General features: G+C 39.5%; 1 non-coding gene across 1 annotated transcript; it reads left to right on the top strand.

Moving 5' to 3' along the window:
• The first annotated feature begins 8,111 nt into the window (after positions 1–8,111).
• Positions 8,112–8,218, top strand: LOC133802866 (small nucleolar RNA R71). Its single transcript, XR_009877613.1, has one exon. It is a non-coding gene; the product is annotated as a small nucleolar RNA R71 (small nucleolar RNA).
• Positions 8,219–21,366: the final 13,148 nt, after the last annotated feature.

Genomic DNA, 21,366 nt, shown 5'->3' with positions numbered 1-21,366 from the left:
CATATGCCTGCATTACTTACTATTCTCCATTAATATAAACAAATGCACAAATAAGAATCAATAGGACTTTATAATGGTTGTAATAGAAGGCTTAGGTATAGGTAGATGAAGAGACAATTTTAGGCTTAATCATACCACAAGCATTCCACTAAACAAGCTTTCCCAACAATTTCACACCACTCATCCCTTGTTACCCCTTTTTCTGTGCAATGATTGAGAATATATAGATTTTTTTTTTCAATAAACTCCCCCAAACTATGATTTTTCAATAAATAATTGTTTGGGAGCATAATCATTTTTCACTTTCTTTTCATTTTCTTTCTTTAATTTTTTTCTTCTTTCTCAATCAAAAGTAATTTTCAGAATAACACATAATACAAACATCCCTTTACACATTCACTCCCCTCATATAATAATTTTCATGCTCATGGTATGGGTCAAAAAGAGTAAATGGTATTTCATTTTACAGTTAGGCTCAAAAGAATGTATTAATTAAGAAAATGGTTATAAGGCTCAAAAAGGTTAACTAAAGATAAAATTTAATAGGGTTAGCTTGAAAGACACAACCAGTCCAAAAATTGCCTATATCATTTTCCCAACTGTGCACTATTTCAAATTTCATCTCAAATAGTAAGCAAGCAGGTTCTAGAATTTTTTCAAACTTTTCAATCCACAATCCAAATTTGACATGCATAAAATAACTCAAGTATAATATTTACAATTTATGAGCAATAGATCTCTAATGTCAACAAATCACAGTGGAAAAAAATAAAGTAATCTAACCAAGCACACAGATTATTTTTAAAAGCACATCAATTTTTTCTTTGGATTATACTACAAAACAGTCAATCATATTTAAATGGCAATTATTATCAACTTAATTTATACTCTAAAACATGACTCAAAACGAACAACTAATTAAAATAATAAAAAAAAAAAAACAAACAAACCAACCGGAAAAAAAACGTATCAAAGAATACCATAAATAAATCTCTCCCCCAAACTTAAAACTGAACATTGTCCCTAATGTTAAGTACATAAAGAATGAGAATAGAGACTTACCTGACCAGCCACATCAGTATGGCGGTGGTGGCGGCTAAGACGAAGGTCCCTCGAAAGGTTGAGACTGCGGAGGCTGAGGCCCTGGAAAACCAGCAAATGACGGATGCGGAGGCGGAGAGTAGAATGGAGAATACAGCAGATATGGTGGTGGTGGAGCAAAATAAGTTTGATCTGATTCATTTAAAGACCACCTACTCACCAGATTGTTTAAACGAGCCACATGATTCACCTCATCTTCGTACCGTTGGCCCATATACTGATTCATCATGTGCTGTTGTTGAACCATATATTGATTTTGTTGGATAACATAATCCAACTTATCACTGACCTGCTGCATGCACTGATCACTACTACCGCCCTGCAGCACTGGATCAACCTCTTCTTCCACCTCAGTTTCAACACGACGCTTACCCTTTTTCCTAGCTTACGACACATATAAAACAGGCTCGGGATAATCTTTCATCAGAATAATCAATAAAGGCTGCTGTAACGACTGATAAATATTAGTCACAAACTCCGAAACTCCAGCCTTGATACATAACATGGTGATGACAGATCCATGGCCCAAACCTCCAGTGGTATGGCCCTTTTCAATGAACTCAATGTTTTCCTTAATTTATGAACCCATATTAATAGTCATCCCTGTCATCAAAGCATACTTCAGAAGCACTCGATCCCTAGTCATGTCAGACACATGACTTACTAGCATGAATCGAGCACAAACAAAGAAAGCCCAAAATCAGGCTTCAACATTAAGCTGACAAGACGCTATACTTTTAGGTAGAGATCCGAATAAGGTCCAAGGAACACCTTCAAAACATAATGTGTTAGCCACAGCGGTATAATCTATGTATCCCTTCAAAAATTTAGTGTATTCCTCCTCCTCCTGTTTTATGTGTGGGATCTTAAACACCTTATTAATGGCCTCTGTAGTAAAAGGCACGCGCTTACCTCAAACAAAAACTGTATCATTGTGCTTATTTCTTAAATTGGCGTAAAACTCATACACCAATGATACGTTTGCTTGTGCCAATTTTGTCACAAAATCGTCCCACTTCCTAGCCACAAGATTTGCTCTAACTAACTCAAAAGTCTGAAAATGGTTAGACTGATAGTCCACCTCACACTCAGGAATCAAGGGCTTTCTAACAAATTTCTCATAACGCTCTTGAGCCTGAAAATTAATAAACCTAGTTTCATCATACTCTTGTTCCGCATTATCATCTCTTGGTTGAGAAGCAAACGCTTGTCCTTTCCCTTTATCCTTATTCCTACCCGCTCTACTCTTTGGAGCCATTATCCACACTCTCACCAACCCAAAATAAAAAAATTTGACAGCACCTCCCCTTAAATTAAACACTTTTCCTCTTCACAACCACTCAAGATATTCAATCTCACAAACACAATAACCAAATACCCCAAATCACAGCCCAAAAATCAATCCACCAACAATAATCAACAATGCAATCCAATCCCAAATGCATCAAAAATCTGAGAATAAGAGGGAATGGAAACACTTACTAACCCTTGAAATGGACTCCCTTGTGCTTGAATGAGTATAGCCCCTTGAAATTTCAATCTTCATCAAGAAATTAAAACTCTGAATTTCTAGGGTTTCAAAAGTGAATTGGGAAATTGGAATGGGTTTGAGAAGAAAGAATTAAGTAGAGGATAAAAGGGCTAAGATAGAAGAGAAAATGAAAGAAAAAAAAATGTATGGTGAAATTTTCTGGGTAATAACTACAATGGAAGATTTATGGAGGCTCTGGGAGAGAGAACACGGAAAGAAAAGGAAAAATGAGGCTGAAGGAGATGAAATTCGAAACCCCCTGGGTTTTAAAAAAAATTCTGGACAGAGCGCTATAGCGCTACATATGCAACGATGTAGCACTACAAAGGATTTCTGGGCTATTCGTCTGGAAAGAGCGATGTAGCGCTATAAGACCAGCGATGTAACACTGGCAACTTCAAAATCCCCATTTCTTCTGAGATATGCGTCGTAGCGCCATCTTCTTAGCGTTGTAGCACTACTGCATCTCAAATCATCATTTTTTTAACCTTTTTCTTAAAAACTCTTTGCGTTTTTTTCATGATTTTCACGATTCATACAATACAATAAAAATAACAACTAAAATAAATTTCCTAAACATTGTTCCAAACCAAATAGATACAAAAATCATAAATGTTTTTAAAATGTAAAAGAAAAATAAAAATAAAAATAAAGTGAGGAATGCCTCCTCAAAGCGCTGTCTTTAACGTCTTTTAGCTGGACTCTTATTTATTTTCAGATCAAATTGGTTCCAACATCACCACGGACTTGCATTTTTCCACCGGACCCTCCAAATAATGCTTCAACCTCTGACCATTCACCTTAAAATGTTCCATCTTCTCACTATGAACTTGCACTACTCCATAAGGAAGTGACACAACTACAGTGTACGGTCCTGACCATCTCGACTTCAATTTACTAGGAAAAATTTTAAGTTTGGAATTAAATAACAGGACTTTATCTCCTGTTTGAAAATCCTTCCTCAATATTCGCTTATCTTGAAAGGCCTTCGACTTCTCCTTATAGATCTTCGCATTCAAATAAGCTTCATTTCGGAATTCTTCAAGCTCATTTAACTCCATAAGCTTATTCTATCCCGCCATAAAGAGATCAATATTTAACTTTTTCACAGCCCAATAAGCTCTATGCTCCAATTCCACCAGTAAATGACAAGCCTTACCAAACACCAATTGATAGGGTGACATACCAATCGGAGTTTTGAATGCAGTGCGATATGCCCACAGTGAATCATCGAGCTTCTTCGACCAATCCTTCCTCGAAGTATTTACTATATTTTCCAAGAAACCTTTTATTTCCCTATTCGACACTTCAGCTTGGCCATTTGCAATTGAGTGATAGAATAACGCCTTTTGATGATGAACACCATAGCGAGCACAAAGAGCAGTGAACCACTTGGTGCAAAAATGACTTCCCCGATCACTAATAATTGCTCTGGGAGTGCCAAATCGAGTAAAGATATTTTTATGAAGGAATTTAAGTACTTCCTTCCCATCACAAGTAGGAGTTTCTGCGGCTTCCACCTATTTAGAAACATAATCTACTGCAAGCAAAATATATTTATTATTATACGATGATGGGAAAGGTCCTATAAAGTCTATCCCCCATACGTCAAATAACTCAACTTCCAAAATACCAATCATCGGCATTTGACCTCTTCTTGATATATTCCTAGTCCGTTGATAATGATCACAACTTTTGACAAAATCATTAGCATCTTTAAATAATGTAGGCCAGTAAAACCCACTTTGCAAAAATTTTGCTGCTATTCTTGTTCCACCTAAATGATCGTCGCAATGCAAACTATGACAGTGAGTTAAGATTGACAACATCTCCTCTTCAGGCACACATCTCCTAATAACTTGATTAGGGCAATGTTTATACAGAATAGGCTCCTCCCAATAATAATGCTTCACCTCCGAATAAAATTTCTTGAGTTGTTGTCTTGTCATCTCAGGAGGTGTAACCTTAGCAGCCAAATAATTAACATAGTCTGCAAACCATGGAATATCCTTGTAAACACTTACTTCGAATAGCTACTCATCAGGAAAAGCATCATTAATCTGAACTTCTTTACCAAGAGAATCTACATCAACCTCTAATCTAGACAAATGATCAGCCACCAAATTCTCAGTACCTTTCTTATTCTTAATTTCCACATCAAATTTTTGTAACAACAAAATCCACCGAATAAGACGAGGCTTGGAATCTTTCTTGGTCATAAGATACTATCGCAGAATGGTCCGTGTAAACAATCACCTTATTCCCAATCAAGTATGGCTGAAATTTATCAAAAGCAAACACTATGGCCAACAGCTCATTTTCTGTAGTTGTGTAATTCATTTGAGCATCATTCAAGGTATGACTTGCATAATAAATCGTTCTGAATACCTTGTTAACTCTTTGTCCCAACACTGCCCCAACTGCAAAATCACTGGCGTCACACATCAGTTCTAATGGCAAATCCCATTGAGGCGCAACAACTATAGGTGCCGAGATCAATTTCTCCTTAAGTATCCTAAAAGCTTGTTGACACTTCTCATGAAAATCGGACGTAACCCCACTCATTAAGAAAGTGGACAATGGCTTCGAAAATTTGGAGAAATCTTTGATAAACCTCCTATAAAATCCCGCATGACCTAAGAAACTTCGTACTCCTTTTACTGAAACTGGTGGTGGCAAATTCTTTATCGTAGAAATTTTTTCCCTATCCACTTCAATGCCTTTCTTAGAAATCTTGTGCCCCAATACAATTCCTTCATTTACCATAAAGTGGCACTTTTCCCAATCAAGAACCAAATGTGACTCTTCACACCTACTCAACACCAGCTCCAAATTAGTCAAACACGTGTCAAAAGAGGACCCATAAACCGAAAAATCATCCATAAAAATTTCAATCCCCTTCTCTACCATGTCAGAAAATATTTCCATCATACACCTTTGAAACGTGACTGGTGCATTACATATCCCGAATGGCATCCTTCTAAAAGCAAAAGTCCCATAAGGACATGTAAACGTCATCTTCTCTTGATCCTCCGGTGCAATTACAATCTGATGATAGCCTGAGTACCCGTCTAGAAAACAATAGTAGTTATGCCCTGCCAACCTATCCAACATCTGATCAATAAAAGGCAAAGGAAAATGATCTTTCCTAGTTTCCTTATTCAACTTCCGATAATCGATACAAATCCTCCAACCCGTCACAGTCCTTGTTGGAATCAGTTCATTACTTTCATTCTTCACCACAGTCATACCACCCTTCTTAGGTACTACTTGTACTGTTCTCACCCATGCACTATCAGAAATAGGGTAAATCACTCCAGCATCTAACCATTTCAAAATCTCTTTCCTCACCACTTCTTTCATTGTAGGATTAAGTCTTCGTGGAGCATCAATATTCGGTCTTGCATCATTTTCCATGAGAATTCTATGCATAACTATCGATGGGCTAATTCCTCTTATATCAGCCAGAGTCCACCCTATAGCAGATTTATGAGCCCTCAATACCCTCAACAACTTCTCCTCTTCTTCTTCTAAAAGAAGTGATGAAACTATAACCGGAAGAGTCTCTTTTTCCCCAAGATAAGCATAACGGAGATGGTCTGGTAAAACTTTCAGTTCTAAAACAGGTGGCTTCACAATCGATGGTAATGTTCTTTCCGGTCCCTCACCCAATTCTTCAAATTTCTTATGGTTCCATGGCTCAGATGATTTTATCCACTTCAATTAACTCACCGCTTCTTCATTTTCCTCACCATCTACATCATCAACTATATGACTTAATTCAAGAGGATCCTCAATTAGTTATTTTCTTCCTACTACTTCTTCTACCACATCAACTGAGAAACAACTATCACTTGCTTTAGGATAAGTCATAGCCTTAAACACATTAAATACTACTTCTTCCCCTTGACCTCTCAGCTTTAACTCTCCTTTTTGCACATCTATCAATGCTTGCCCAATCACTAAAAAGGCCCTCCCCAAAATAATAGGAACATTTTCATCCTCCTCCATATCAAGAACTATAAAATCAGCTGGAAATATAAACTTATCCACCTTTACCAATACATCTTCTATAATACCACGTGGATGCTTCACAGATCTATCAGCCAGCTGCAATGTTACTGTGGTTGGCCTAGCTTCACCCAAACCAAGTCTACGGAATACTGACAAAGGCATTAAATTAATTCTTGCCCCCAAATCGCAAAATGCATGCTTACATTCAAACTCCTCAATCGTGCATGGAATAGTAAAACTCCCAGGATCTCGTAACTTTTGAGGAAGTTTCCTTTATAAAATCGCACTACATTCTTCCGTTAACGCCACTGTTTCATAGTCACCCATCTTTCTCTTATTAGAGAGAATCTCCTTCATAAACTTTACATAGCTAGGCATCTGCTCTAATGCTTCTGTGAACGGTATATTTATATGTAGCTTCTTGAACATCTCTAAAAACTTTGCAAACTGTTTATCTAAATTATGCTTACGAAGTCTTTGTGGATATGGAATTCTAACATGGTGCTCAATACTCACAGGTGGAGTCTCCTCTTCTTTCTTAAGGTCTTCAGTAACCTTTTCATCATTAAACTTCTTTTCTTCTTTACCTTGTGTATTTCCCTTCTGACCTTCTTCTTCTTCTGACTGATTCTTCTTTGGCCCTTCATACCTCGTTCCACTCCTCGAAGTAATAGCTTGGCACTGTTCTTTAGGATTAACTTCTGTAGTGCTAGGCAAATTTCCTTGAGCTCTATTAGACATTAAAGTAGCCAATTTCCCTATTTGAGTCTCCAAACTTCTTATGGACGCCCTGGTTTCAGTCAAGAATTGGTTAAGTACATCATGTTGGGTTTCAGCTGGTTTCATTGGCATTTGGTGAGGTGGTCTATTTTATGGTTGATAATAGCCAAGTGGAGGGTTTTGGTGTGCATATTGTTGTGGATATGGTGGCCTATTTTGGGCAGGTTGATATTGTGGTTGAGGTGGAGGATAAGGTTGTAAATTATTTTGATTGTTAGACCAGGAAAAATTAGGTTGATTCTTCCAAGCTGGGGTATAGGTCATGGAATTTGGATTATTGGGTTGTCTCGGATAATTCCCTATAGCTTGTACTTCTTCCATGGGCATATTATTCATATCTATAGCAAGGCATTGGTTTGGTTGATGGTTTATACCACACAATTCACAAAGGTTTTGAACTTGCATAGCTTGAGATGGGAGTGTAGTCTTTTGTAGTTGCTTTGTCAAGGCCGCTACTTGAGCTGTAAGCATGGATATAGCATCCAATTCCATCATTCCAGCCACCTTCTTTGGTTGTCCCCTTTCAGTTGGCCATTGGTAATTATTCATTGCCATCTCCTCTAATAGCTCATATGCCTCATTAGCACTCTTATTCATAAAGGCACCTCCCGCTGCAGCATCTATAATTGTCCTAGTGGTTCCATTCAACCCATTATAAAAATTATGCACCAGCATCCACTTTTCTATGCCATGGTGTGGACACTTCCTTAATAACTCCTTAAAGCGCTCCCAAGAATCATACTGTGACTCTCCATCCAACTGATAAAAATTATTAATTTCTCCCCTCAATTTTGCAGCCTTTGCTGGAGGAAAGAACTTGGCAGGGAACTTCTGAGCTAACTCCTCCCATGTAGTGATAGAATTCGCTTGTAAGGATATCAACCAACTTTTTTCCCTATCCCTCAGTGAAAATGGGAATAACCTCAATCTTATAGCATCATCACTCACCCCATTCATCTTGAAGGTAGCACATAACTCTAGAAAATTAGCTATGTGTAAATTGGGGTCCTCCATTGGCATACCTCCAAACTGAACAGTTGTTTGGACCATTTGGAGGATGGTTGGCTTAATTTCAAAATTGTTTGCAGCAATGGTTGGAGATCTAATGCATGAATGCACTCCTGTAACAGTAGGAAGTACATAATCTCTCAAAGTTCTTGGTCCTTGCTCCCTTGGAATTTCTGCAGCCCCTTGACCATTATTAGCACTGTTTCCCAAATTGTCAGCCATGGTAAATTCCAATCTCCTTTTTATTTTCTGGTTCTGTCTACACGTTCTTTCAATATCCAGATCTATTAGTATAATCTCCTTTTGTCTATTGCTTCGTATATACCAACAAGTCTTGAAACACAATAGAACCTTGATCCAAATAAATGTTAACATAAATTAAATAAAATAACCAAATTAGAACAAATAACAATAACTGTGATATTGGAATATAAGTCCCCGGCAACGGCGCCAAAAACTTCATCTGAATTTTCTGTACGCAAGTATACGTAGTCGTGTCAAGTAATAAATTCTGGAAGAACGAATATCGTCCCACAGAGACTATCTCCCAAGTACCACTAATTGATTTTCAAATGCTATTTGGTTAATTAAAATTTAAGTGAACAATTAAAAATAAAAGAAATACTATAAACTACGACCCAAAATTTAAGAACTGGAAACAAAACAATGAATCACTACTTAAAAATCAATAATAAAAACAACCTAGGAATTAATTTCATCAACTATTCATTCTATTAATTTTAACAATCAATTCTAAATCTCTTCTTTCTATTCTAATAGCAGGTTAATATAATCAATTCCTATTCTTTTTCAAGATATAAGATCTTAATCTATATGCAGGTTTTCTACATTTCTGTGATAAACTTGAACATATAAAAGGCATTAAACATGGAAACCTAATTACTACACAAGTCATACAGGTACTTTCGTCTAATATGCACCCTATGTCTATACAATGATAGCATATTCAATTCTCATCTTTCAAATTTTGAATCAAAACCATTAAATCAAGAAAATATTGATCAAGTATTTACTAGCATTAAACACACATCATATAGATTAGAATAGAAAAGAAGTGTCAATAGAAAATCATAATAAAATTAAATAGAAATCTTAGTGACTGCATTAATTCCTAGATAAAAGAAATTAGTTCATAAATACCATGATGAAAATAAACTGCAATTAATTGTTCATAAAATTAACCTCAGAATTCAGATGAAAAATAGAGAAAATAATTACAGCAGTCTCTTTTTATCTAGGGTTTATAAAACTTCCAATTTTACCTATAATTGCATCATCATGTTCCTTAAATAGCCCTCCAATGTTCCCAAGTTAAAAGACCTGATTGCCCTTCAAAAAGTCATCTAAAATCTGAAAAACGCATCACCAGCGCTATAGCGTTGTATTCGTAGCGCTGTAGTGCTAAAGTCAGAGCCAAAACACCTGAAGAATTTATTTACTAGCGCTGTAGCGCTCTTGTTGTAGCGTTGTAGTGCTGCTTGACTGTTCATGATAGCGCTGTGGCGCTGCATTTATAGCGCTGTGGCGCTAAAGTCAGAATCCACCTTGCATCGAAGTCCTTCCTAGCGCTACGGCGCTCCCTTGATAGCGCTATAGCGCTATTAACAGCACCCAAAATTGCACATATCAAACCCGAAAAAACCTGATTTTGTTCCACTTTCACTCATTTTCACTCTTTTTACCAATTTAGCATGGAAAACCTGAAACATGAACAAACAAACATAATTCTGAAATAAAATAATCCTAAACTAGTGAAAAACACCCTAAAAACTAGACCATAAACGAGCCTAAAACTCGTTTATCAATGTCCTCATCTTTGATCATCAGCTGGTGATAACTAGATCGAAGATCAATCTTTGAGAACACCATTTTTCCCTGCAGTTGATCGAACAAGTCATCAATCATTGGTAGAGGGTACTTATTCTTAATAGTCAACTTGTTCAATTCCCTGTAATCTATACACATCCTCAAAGTCTCGTCCTTCTTCTTAACAAACAAAACTGGAGCGCCCCATGGGGAGTAACTAGGTCTGATGAACCCCAAATCGAGAAGTTCTTGCAGCTATATCTTCAGTTCCTTTAACTCTGTCGGTGCCATCCTATATGGTGCTCTTGATACTGGTTCTGTCCCTGGTGCTAACTCAATAACAACCTGAATCTCCCTACGTGGTGGTAACCCCGGTAGCTCCTTAGGAAATACATCTAAAAACTCACAAACCACCCTGGTCTCACTCGGCCCCACTGGCAACATCTTGGTAGTGTCCACAACAGTAGCCAGAAAACCCATACATCCACCCTGTAACAAGTCTCTGGCTCTCAATGCAGATATCATGGGTACTCAGGGTCCACACACCGAACCCACAAAAACAAAAGGATCCTCGCCCTCAGGTTCAAAAGTCACCATCTTCTTCCTGCAGTCAATAGTAGCCCCATATCTGACCAACCAATCCATCCCTAAGGTCATGTTGAAATCCTCCATATCTAGCTCAATCAAGTCAAAAAATAGCTCCCTACTATCAACCGTCACTGGCAGTACCCTAATCTACCTCCTAGAAACTACCAGTTCCCCAATAGGCAATAAAGTCCCAAACCCCGCAGTTTGATACTCACTAGGTCTACATAGTCTATCAATCACTTTACTAGAGACATAGGAATGTGTAGCACCAGAATCAATCAATACAAAAAAAGGAGAACCAGCGCTAGAAAGCTGACCTGTCACTACCGAGGGACTAGCCTCGGCCTCTGCCTGCGTCAAGGTGAACACTCGAGCTGGAGTCAAGCTGTCCACCTTTCCTGCTTCCCCTCTCTTCAGTGTTGGGCAATCTTTCTTAAGGTGCCCCACCGTGCCACATACATAGCAAGCCTTGGCCTGACATTCGCCATGGTGGCGTCTTCTACACCTCGGGCACTCCGGATAACTCCTCCATGGTTCACTGCCGCCTTGACAGCCGCCCTGACCACCCCGACCCCTCCTATTAGGACCAGTAGCATTCGAAGTGCCAGGGGTCTTTCTATTGAAATCACTGGGGCTTCCTCCCCTACCTGATCCAAAATAAGGGGGCACCACCCTGCGACCCTCACGCCTTACTGCAATTTCCTTCCAAATTTTGTTCTCTGCTTCCTCAGCGGTAAAAGCCTTCTCAACGGCCTGGGCTTAAGTTGTTCCTCCAGGTACTGTTGTAATCCTAACATCCTGGGCTATCATAGCATTAATCCCCCTAATGAACCTGTCTTGCCTGGCTGCATCTATAGGCACAAGGTCTGGTGCGAACTTCACGAGTCTGTCAAACTTCAGGGCATATTCTGTAACTTTCATGCTGCCTCAAACCAACCCAACGAACTCCTTAACCTTCGCTGCCCTGATGGCAACATTATTGTACTTCTGACTGAACAAATCATTAAATCCTTCCCAATTCAACGTAGTGACATCCCTGGTCTGTGAGGCCACTTCCTACCAGATGCGGGCATCCTCTTTGAACATATACGTGGCACATGCCACTCTGTCATGTCCCTCTATCCTCATGAAGTCCAGGATAGTAATAATCATAGTCAACCATTGCTCGACCTTTAATGGATCAAGTCCTCCCTCAAAGATTGGGGGTTGCTGCTTCCTGAACCGCTCATATAACGGCTCCCACCTGTTCCCAATCTCTACAGACTGTACAGTTGGTACCACTGTAGGTGGTACAATAGGAGCAGCACTCCCTGATGGAGTCTGTTGTCACAACAAACGAATCTGTTCATCTTGACTCTGTAATCGCGCTTGCATATCTTTGCCATACGTTGCTGCCAGTTCTCAGGGACTGGCGGAGGAATCTGGCTCTGGTCATCACCCCCGATCCCAGATCTAGTGTCAGCTAGTCGTGTAGATTTTCTTGGACGCATAGCTATCCAAGTCAATCTGCAATTAACGACTCGACCATCAGACCATGATGACAGGGTAAAAGCTTCTTTAAAATCCACCAAAGGAACATAATAAATCACAAACAGTCAAAATATAGGCATTTATCCACATGCACCGGCTGCTAATAAGCATGCCCCAACATTACCACACAACAACTAAGATAAAAGCATTCACCCATACATAATATGCAGTTAATCATCCAAATATTCATTTACATGCACAACGATGCTAATAAGCATGCCTTAATATTTTCATACAACAGTCAAGGGCCAGGCCCTATCAGTATCTCATGCTTCCTATTAATCCAATAAATAACAACATTCATAATTCATTCCAGACATACAAGCATATAAGCACACATACACATTACCAAACCCTGAATCGAGCTTGTCTCTAGCAGCGAATGTACATGTCCAGCCGGTCTTCGGGAACCCTTAAACCTAGGATGCTCTAATACCAAGTTGTAACACCCCAGATAGCCAGGATTGCTACACTGTGTATTTGTAAATGTAATGCCCCGAAATCCCTAATGCAATTTAATGGCTGGATTAGTAGGTCGGGAGGGCTATAACTGCTTAATTATGCCATTAAATGATAATATGCATGTTTATGTGAATTATATTATAATATGATGTTATATGCATGCATGTGGGTCCACATTTGATTATTAAGGTGTTTTGGTAATTTGGCCTGTTAAGGGCATATTTGCGTATTTGGGTGCATATTGTAATTTGTGAATGAGATCCCATTATTATGGAGATATATTCGAGCTATTCGGCATGAGACGGTCTTATATTATGGATTAGCGGTTTTGTCATAACGGGGGTCTTTTATTGGGATATTGAGTTATGAGAATATTACTTGATGATAAATTGAGAGTTATTGAGATCAGGATGAAATTCTGGAAGTTTTGACTATAATGTCCCCGGGGGTGTTTTTGGGACCCCGAGCACTAGGTTTTATTTGAGGTTACTTAAGCTTGAAGTAGCTTGTCAGATAGAACGTACGTTAGAAAACCTCTCGTTCTCCTCCCGTTAGTTCATTTTACCGTTCGGAGCATTTTCGAAGAAATCTCGAGTTCTAAGAGTCAAAATCAAGCGAGGATCGAGGCATGCGATCCTAGGAAAGATTAGAAGCTTCTTGACCAAAGGATTTGATGAGAAACAACCCAATCAAAGGTAATCTAAGTTTTAAGTTTTGAGTTTTTAGAGTTTCTAAACTTAGAATTGGATTTTGTGAACCGTTGAGTTTTTGGTTCGTTTGAGCCTTGGGATTTGATGGTTTTGGAACATTGGGAAGCTTGGGAACTTTGATTTGATGATTCGGAAGTGTTTAGGTATGTTTTTGGAGGGTTTGGGATGAAGGAGAACGTGTTTGGGGATGGCTCTGGGTTGGGGGTCGCGGCCCTAGCTCGAAGAAGCAGGTGGAGCAATTTTGCCTTTGCGGGGCGTTGCGGCCCTTGCTCCTGGAGTGGTTGGGGGCCACGGCCCAAGGTATTAGGGCTGCAGCCTTTGAGCAGGGTTGAGCCCGTTTGAGTGTTTTGGCCTCGGGAACATGGTTTTAGGCCTCGGGATCGTTCCTACTACCCGGATTAGTGGGGATTGATGTCCCGGAGGCTAGATCTTGGTTTAGGAACCTTTGATGTTCATTTTATTGATGGTGACCCATATTTGGTTATGACTAGGTGACCGCTAAAGGGCTAAAAGTCAGATCGTTCTCAAGGGTCGTTCTTTTATTTATTCTCGCTCGAATCAGAGGTAAGAAAACTGCACCCCATATGTGACATGCATGGTTATTCTTGAGGCATGTTGATTGTGTAAATGTGGACATGAATTGATTATTGAATGCTTAGCAAATCTTGCTCACTTGTGCATGGTACTAACTAATTAGTCAGATTTGGCAAAGGTGTCAGTATCAACTGTGAAGCTGGGACTTATTAGTCAAGTTCGGCAGTGGTACTGGGCACTGGTCACACAGTGCTGACTTATAAGTCAGGGCGGCCTTAGCGTATTCAACGCAAGCCAATAAAGATTAGATCTAATCGATATCTGCATTAAATGACTCAGAAGAGCGTTAATGCCGAACCGACCTCAAGTTCGATGAAAACTAAAAGCGCTTGTGTAACTTACCCATCAGTCAATCATCTGTTAAGTTAGAGACTTACCCACCAGTCTCTCATATGTTAAGCTAGTGACTTACCCAGCAGTCACTCAACTGTTTAAGCTAGTGACTTACCCAGTAATCACTCATCTATTTAAATTAGTGACTTGCTTGTCAGTCACTCATTATGGTTTACCAGAACCTCAAGTAATATTCACTCATCTGTTTAAGAGCTATAAGCTCTGTGTGATTATAATGATAATCAGTTGCTAATGTTTATATGCAATACTGTGTTTTCTTGTTGGGCCTTGGCTCATGGGTGCTATGTGGTGCAGGTAAAGGGAAAGAAAAGCTCACCCAGCCTTGAGTGGAGAGCTTAGGTGGTGATGTGTATATATGCGGCCGCTTGACCACCATGGCCAAGGAGTTCTCAGAGGAACTAGGGGGTTTACCCTATTTTTGCCGCTTAGGTCGGCGGGTTTGAAAATTTGAAACAGTAATGACCATTATGAGTTGTAAATAACTTGTAAAAGTTTTGATGGGCCCATGAACAATTTTATGTATTTAATAAAATATATCCTTTCCTTTTTATTGGTTTTTCACCTTAGCATGTTAATAACACTTAGATGCACGTTTATAACCAAAGGACTCGGGTAGCGAGTCAAATTTCCGGTTCACCGTAACGGTTCTGGGGTAACCAGGGCATTACAGTAAAGGTGCAGGACTTGCTAATCAAGCCAGCAGTTAAAAACATGAATTCTAAAGTCATTAAAGTGCTAGGGTTAAAAGGTTTTAGTCTCAAAAGGATACTTTCCATATAATTAAACATTTACACATGGGATCCCAAAAGAAATAGTGTTTAAAAGTCCGTTTACAAAATTTCCAGAGTTCAGACAACCACCATCCTTTCTAAAGGCAAAACAGAAGTTTATGGTTTTCTTGTCCCTGACTCCCCTCAACCGTCGCAGCTGAGCAGCTGATCATGTACATTCTACTCTCAGAGCTCTCCAAATCAGGGCTGATCAAGCTTGCCCTTGCCTTTACCTGCACCACGAAGCACCCGTGAGCCAAGGCCCAGCAAGAAAACATATCATATTATTTAACCAGCAATAATAACATATTGATAACCCTTAAGCATGTTCATACACTTAGCATACCACAATAATCACAAAGCATGAAGATTCAACCAAAGAGTCAGCTAATCATCACCCAGCTAAACAGCACAACAATGCACCAATCAATAATAACAAACAAATCACATAATAATTAGGGTCGACACTTTAGGCCGCACCCTCTGTTTACCCCCACTGACTCCGGCCTGCTTAAATCAAGCTCAGTGCATAATAAGCTGTCCTCAGCTACCAGTGGCCGAGTCGCGCCCTATGGGCTAGTGTAAACTTTGACACTCTTAGGTCGTTAGTTTATAGTTTACATGGAATAATACCATCCTTTACAAAGCATACAAAATAGGGAACCCTTAGTCCCATTATAAATCGACAATCGGGTTCAGTTTTCTTACCTTTAATTTCCAAGTTTACTGATTACGAGCAACGCCTCTCGAGCACGATCCGCTTCCCGAGACCTATCTTAATACCTAGTCACAACCAAGATAGGGATTACCATTAATAATCACGTTAATATTTCCGGGTAGAAATCTAGCTTCCGGGACATCGAATTTCACCAAATACGGTGGTGGAATCGATCCCGAGCACCCTAGGTTAAGTTCTCACGCTTAAAACCTCCAAAAGATCATAAATACCCCAAAGGGCTGCAGCCCTTGAAACCCAGTCGTGGCCCACCCCTGAAACATAGGCTAGGCCTCTCTGAAGACAGACACGCACTGTGGCCCTGCCCTGAGGTGCCGCGGCGCTTCCCCACTGCAGAGCCTCCTTGGCTCTTCCTTGCTTCGCAGGGCCGCAACGCTCTAGAACAGAGTCGCGGCCCAACCCTTTGTGCCCAGAAAAACCACCATTTATAGCCTCCTAACCTTGCTAAAAATCATCCCAAGGCACCCTAATTCCAAAACCCATTGATCACAAGACCCCTAACATGATTCCAACAACTCAATTCAACACAAACTTAGCTTAAAAACTCATTAGAATCCCATTTTGATTTCTGAAACCTAGCAACTAAAGAACTCTAAAACCAGTCATGCAAACTTAGAATTTAAGCTTTAAACTATGAATTGAAGCTTACCTTCTTTGATGAACCACTTCCTTAACAATTTCTGAGCTAAAACCCAAGCTTTCCAGCTTCAATTCAGCCCTTAAACATCAAAACCACAAACACTTTTAAAACCCAGCCAAAACACAGAATTCTAGTGATCAACAATGTAATTCAGTTCTTACCTTGGTCCTGGTTGAGTTTCCCTTAGTTAGAACTGAGCTAATCCCTCACAAATTCAGCTCAAAACACAGAATTTCCAGTTGAGATTCTTAGGTTCTAGTGGTTCCCCTGAAAAAGAAGAAGAAAGGAGAGAAAGATAGGAGAGTCGATTCCTTTATTTCCACCAAATTCTGAGGTTTTTGCTTAGTCTAACCTTAGGTAATTAAGTTAATCCCGGGGCTCGGGGTACCAGAAACGTCCCCGAGGGCAAAATGGTAAAATTTCCCCAATATTCCCGCCTAGGCTTCCTAACCTTAAATATATCTCCATATATTTATTTCCATAGCCCGATAACCCAAATAATCACCTAATACCCAAAATACCCCTTGACTTGCCCCAAGTCAGATATTAAGCCCTGTTGTGACTTCCCGCTAACTAGCTCCCTAGGATCGCCTCAAGTCGCACGCTGCAGATTTACCCACATAATAATGTGGTTCTCACAAATATAACATACAACCACATTTACATTCATATAGCCATACAAACATGTTTATCATATAATCACACGTTAATTTAATAATTTTCACACATAAACCAATTATGCCCTCTCGGCACACTAACCAGGCCCTTAAGCCATATTAGTGATTTTGGGTCGTTGCAAATATTAACTAAATGAACAATTTCTCACACTCACACTTTTATGTGGTTCATTGGTTAAAATTCACCTAGTCCACAAGACAATATTATTAATCTCTTACAATTTATGTAGAGTTTCTATATCTTAAAAGGCATTTCCTTTTCCCGTCCATTGTCCCTGATATGTATAGTGGATATTCCTGGACAGGTTTGGATAACCGCATGCATAAATATGATAAATAATAATTCATAATAATTTCCCATTTACATAGGGATATGATTGCCTATGGAATTTACAATCGTTATCTTGGGCAATAAATATGTAATATAGCCTGGGCATTAATAAGCGTATAAGGAACCTCTGAGTCTTTTGGGATCCTTCACTGTGTGTCATGACCAGGTTTCCACGAGCTGAACATATTCCTCGAGTTGGAGATCGAAGAGTGAACAAACTTTGGTACGGACCAAGTTCAGAGTATCTAGAAGGAGATCTAACCATCACATGTCTCGAACTAGGTTATTGTCCTGAGAGGCAATCTAGAGATTATCTGCTTGTCATACTACCAAGTCTTAACTCGAGCTGCTCACATAAAAGTTAGCTAGATGTTCTACTTGCATGCTTTATCCATGTGTTTATTTGCCAGCTGTACCCCCGGGCTGAATGATTGAATACACGATTATTTTGGGGTACAACACTCTAGTCCATAGTTGCTTGCATGGTATGAGATATGGCAAATGGAAGTTAAGAAAGCTTTTCTGAATGGCTATCTTGTCGAAACCATTTATATGTCTCAACTAGAAGGGTTCATAGTAAAAGGACAAGAGCAAAAATTTTGCAAGCATCTTAGGTCCATTTATGGACTCAAACAAGCTTCAAGATCTTGGAATCTGAGATTTGATGACACAATCAAAATGTATGGTTTTGAACAAAATGTTGATGAGCCTTGTGTATACAAAAAAATCAAAGATGGCATCGTGGAATTCCTGATTTTTACGTTGATGACATCCTACTAATTGGGAATGACGTGGGAACGTTGAAAAAGGTAAAGAAACGGCTAGTTGAGCAATTCCAAATGAAAGATTTGGGAGATGCAAACTATGTTCTAGGCATAAAGATCCTTCGAGATCGTCAGAATAAAGTTTTGGCTCTGCCTCAAGCTACTTATATAGATAATGTACTAGAGAGATTTGGTATGCGAAATTCCAAGAAGGGTGATATGCCAACCCATCATGGAATTATCCTTTCTAAAGAGTAATGTCCTAAAACAACTCAAGAAGAAGAGGATATGAGACAGTATCCCTACGCCTCTACGGTAGGCAGTCTAATGTACGCCATGCTGTGTACAAGACCTGACATTTGTTATGAAGTAGGGATAGTCAGTCTTTATCAACTCAATCCTTGATTGAGTCATTGGATTGGAGTAAAGAATATTCTCAAGTATCTTCAGAAAACTAGAGAATATATGCTTGTATATTAAGGTGGTGACCTAAACCCCACTGGATACACTGATTCTGATTTTCAATCAGACAAAGATATTCTGAAATTGACTTTTGGATTAGTGTTCACACTTGGTGGAGGAGTTGTGGTCTGACGTAGTATTAAACAAACTAGTATCGCAGAGTCTACCATGGAAGTCGAAAACATAGAGGCTTGTGAAGCAGCTAAGGAGGTTGTGTGGCTAAAGAAGTTCTATTCTGATTTGGAAATTTTTCTAGGTATGAATAAGCCACTTGTCTTATACTGTGACAACAGTAAGGCAGTAGCTAACTTAAATGAACGAAGAAGTCACGAGAGGGGAAAGCATATTGAAAGGAAATATCACTTAATCAAGGATATTGTTCATAGAGGAAATGTAGCAGTTATGAAGATAGCTTCAGAACATAACCTCGCCAATCCTTTTACTAAAACTTTTTCTACCAAGTCTCTTAAAGATCATGTTAGCAATAAGGGTTTGAGGGAGATGCCTCATTTGCTTTAGGGAAAGTAGGAGATTGTTGGGATTAGTGACTTTTAAAGCATATGTTTTGAACAATGTTTTATGAAATGAATTTTTGCATATATTGTTTGTTTATTATTATTATTAGAATAATATTTGTAACGCCCCAACTCCAGGGACCGTTACGGTGTGCCTTGTAAACAGTGCTAAACTCGCTAATCGAGTCATTTGGCCAAAATCGTGTAACTAAGTATGATTAGCAGTTTAGGGATTAAAAACTTTGGATAAGATGTAACGTTTCACTAAAACGTTTAATATATACGTTGGGATCCCAAAAATATAATTTTAAAGTCTACTACAAGAAAACATTTACAACAGGCCGTTCTACGCGGCAAAACAGGGTTTAACCCTAGTTCCACTTTAAACCTCGGTCGTGGCGGACGAGCAGCTGCATATGTACATGTCATCACCTAAGCTCTCCAACTCAAGGATGGTCCAGCTTCCTTTTGCCTTTACCTGCACCACATAGCACCCGTGAGCCGAAGCCCAGCAAGAAAACACAATATAACAGGATATAATATCAACAGTAATTTTATTGATTATTCAGGGCCAACAGTCCAAACAAATAGGTGACTAACACAAAAGTCACAAATGTGGGAACAGCACCCTTTAGCCATGTGATGATAGGATCACCAAGGCTTAACTGATAGGTTATCCTTTCATAAGTTCGATCAGGATAGGTGTATGGTGAATGGTCACCAACATAACCTTCCTCCCGACTCTAAAGTCGTAACTATGGAACAGCGTTCCCTAGCCATGTGACAACAGTCACCGGGGCCATATGCCCTGGCTCTAAACATCTGGTCTTAGACCAGGCAAGTGCTTATAAGTTCATCGACTTTAGGGTCGGTCCAGCATTAATGCCATAGAGCCATTCAATGCATGTTCATCGACTTTAGGGTCGGTCCAGCATTAATGCCATAGAGCCATTCAATGCTTGTTCATCGACTTTAGGGTCAGTCCAGCATTAATGCCATAGAGCCATTCAATGTTGATATCGATTAGATCTAATCTTCACTCGGCCCTGCGTCCTCGACGCTTATGCCATTTCTGACCCTCAGGTCAATGAAACACGACCAGTGTTCAGCTCATTGTGAACTTGACTAATAAATCACAGCTTTACAGATGAATCCAACACCATTGTCGTTTCTGACTAATAAGTCAGTGCCATACACAAGTAAGCCATGCCACCAAACATATGTCACATATCCAATAGCCATAAACAAGGTATTCAGCATGCTCACTCAACAAGTATTAATACAGTTAGGACCATGCACAAACCCAGAGGCACAAGATCTAAACAATATCATACTCAGTACTCAAAGCATGTCCTAATCACATGTTTCTCATGCATCATATGCATTATATTCAACAATCCAGCATGCACCAATAATAGCCATGCATGTCACGTTCAATAGTCAACCAACATGCATCGAGAATAGCCATGCATGTCATACTTAATAATCAACCAACATGCATCAAGAATAGCCGTGCATGTCACATATACACGGGGTGCAGTTTTCTTACCTCAAAGTCGAGCTAGAATGATTAAAAGAACGACCCTTGAGAACGATCAACTTTTAGTCCTTTAGCGGTCACCTAGTCATAACCAAACATATAGGATACCATTAATAAAAATGACCAACATAGGTTCCCAAACCAATATCTAGCCTCCGGAACATCAATCCACACTTAACCGGGTAGTAGGATCAACCCCGAGGCCTATGGCTAGCATCCCAAAGTCAAAAACTCATTTCTGGCCAAAAATGCCCTGATGGGCCGCAGCTCACCATAGCCATGCCGCGACTCACCCTCAGACAGAAGCATAACTCTTCCCAGAAACACACTCAGGCCGCGGCACATTACGCAAACCAATAAGCCACCAGCTTGCTTCCCCTGCGTTTCTCCTCGAAACCAAACCTTCAAACCAGTCCCAAACTTCAACCTAAC

This window comes from Humulus lupulus, chromosome 9, assembly GCF_963169125.1.
Source record: "Humulus lupulus chromosome 9, drHumLupu1.1, whole genome shotgun sequence".
In the NCBI taxonomy this organism is placed as follows: Eukaryota; Viridiplantae; Streptophyta; class Magnoliopsida; order Rosales; family Cannabaceae; genus Humulus; species Humulus lupulus.
This window is presented reverse-complemented; position numbering and strand designations above follow the sequence as displayed.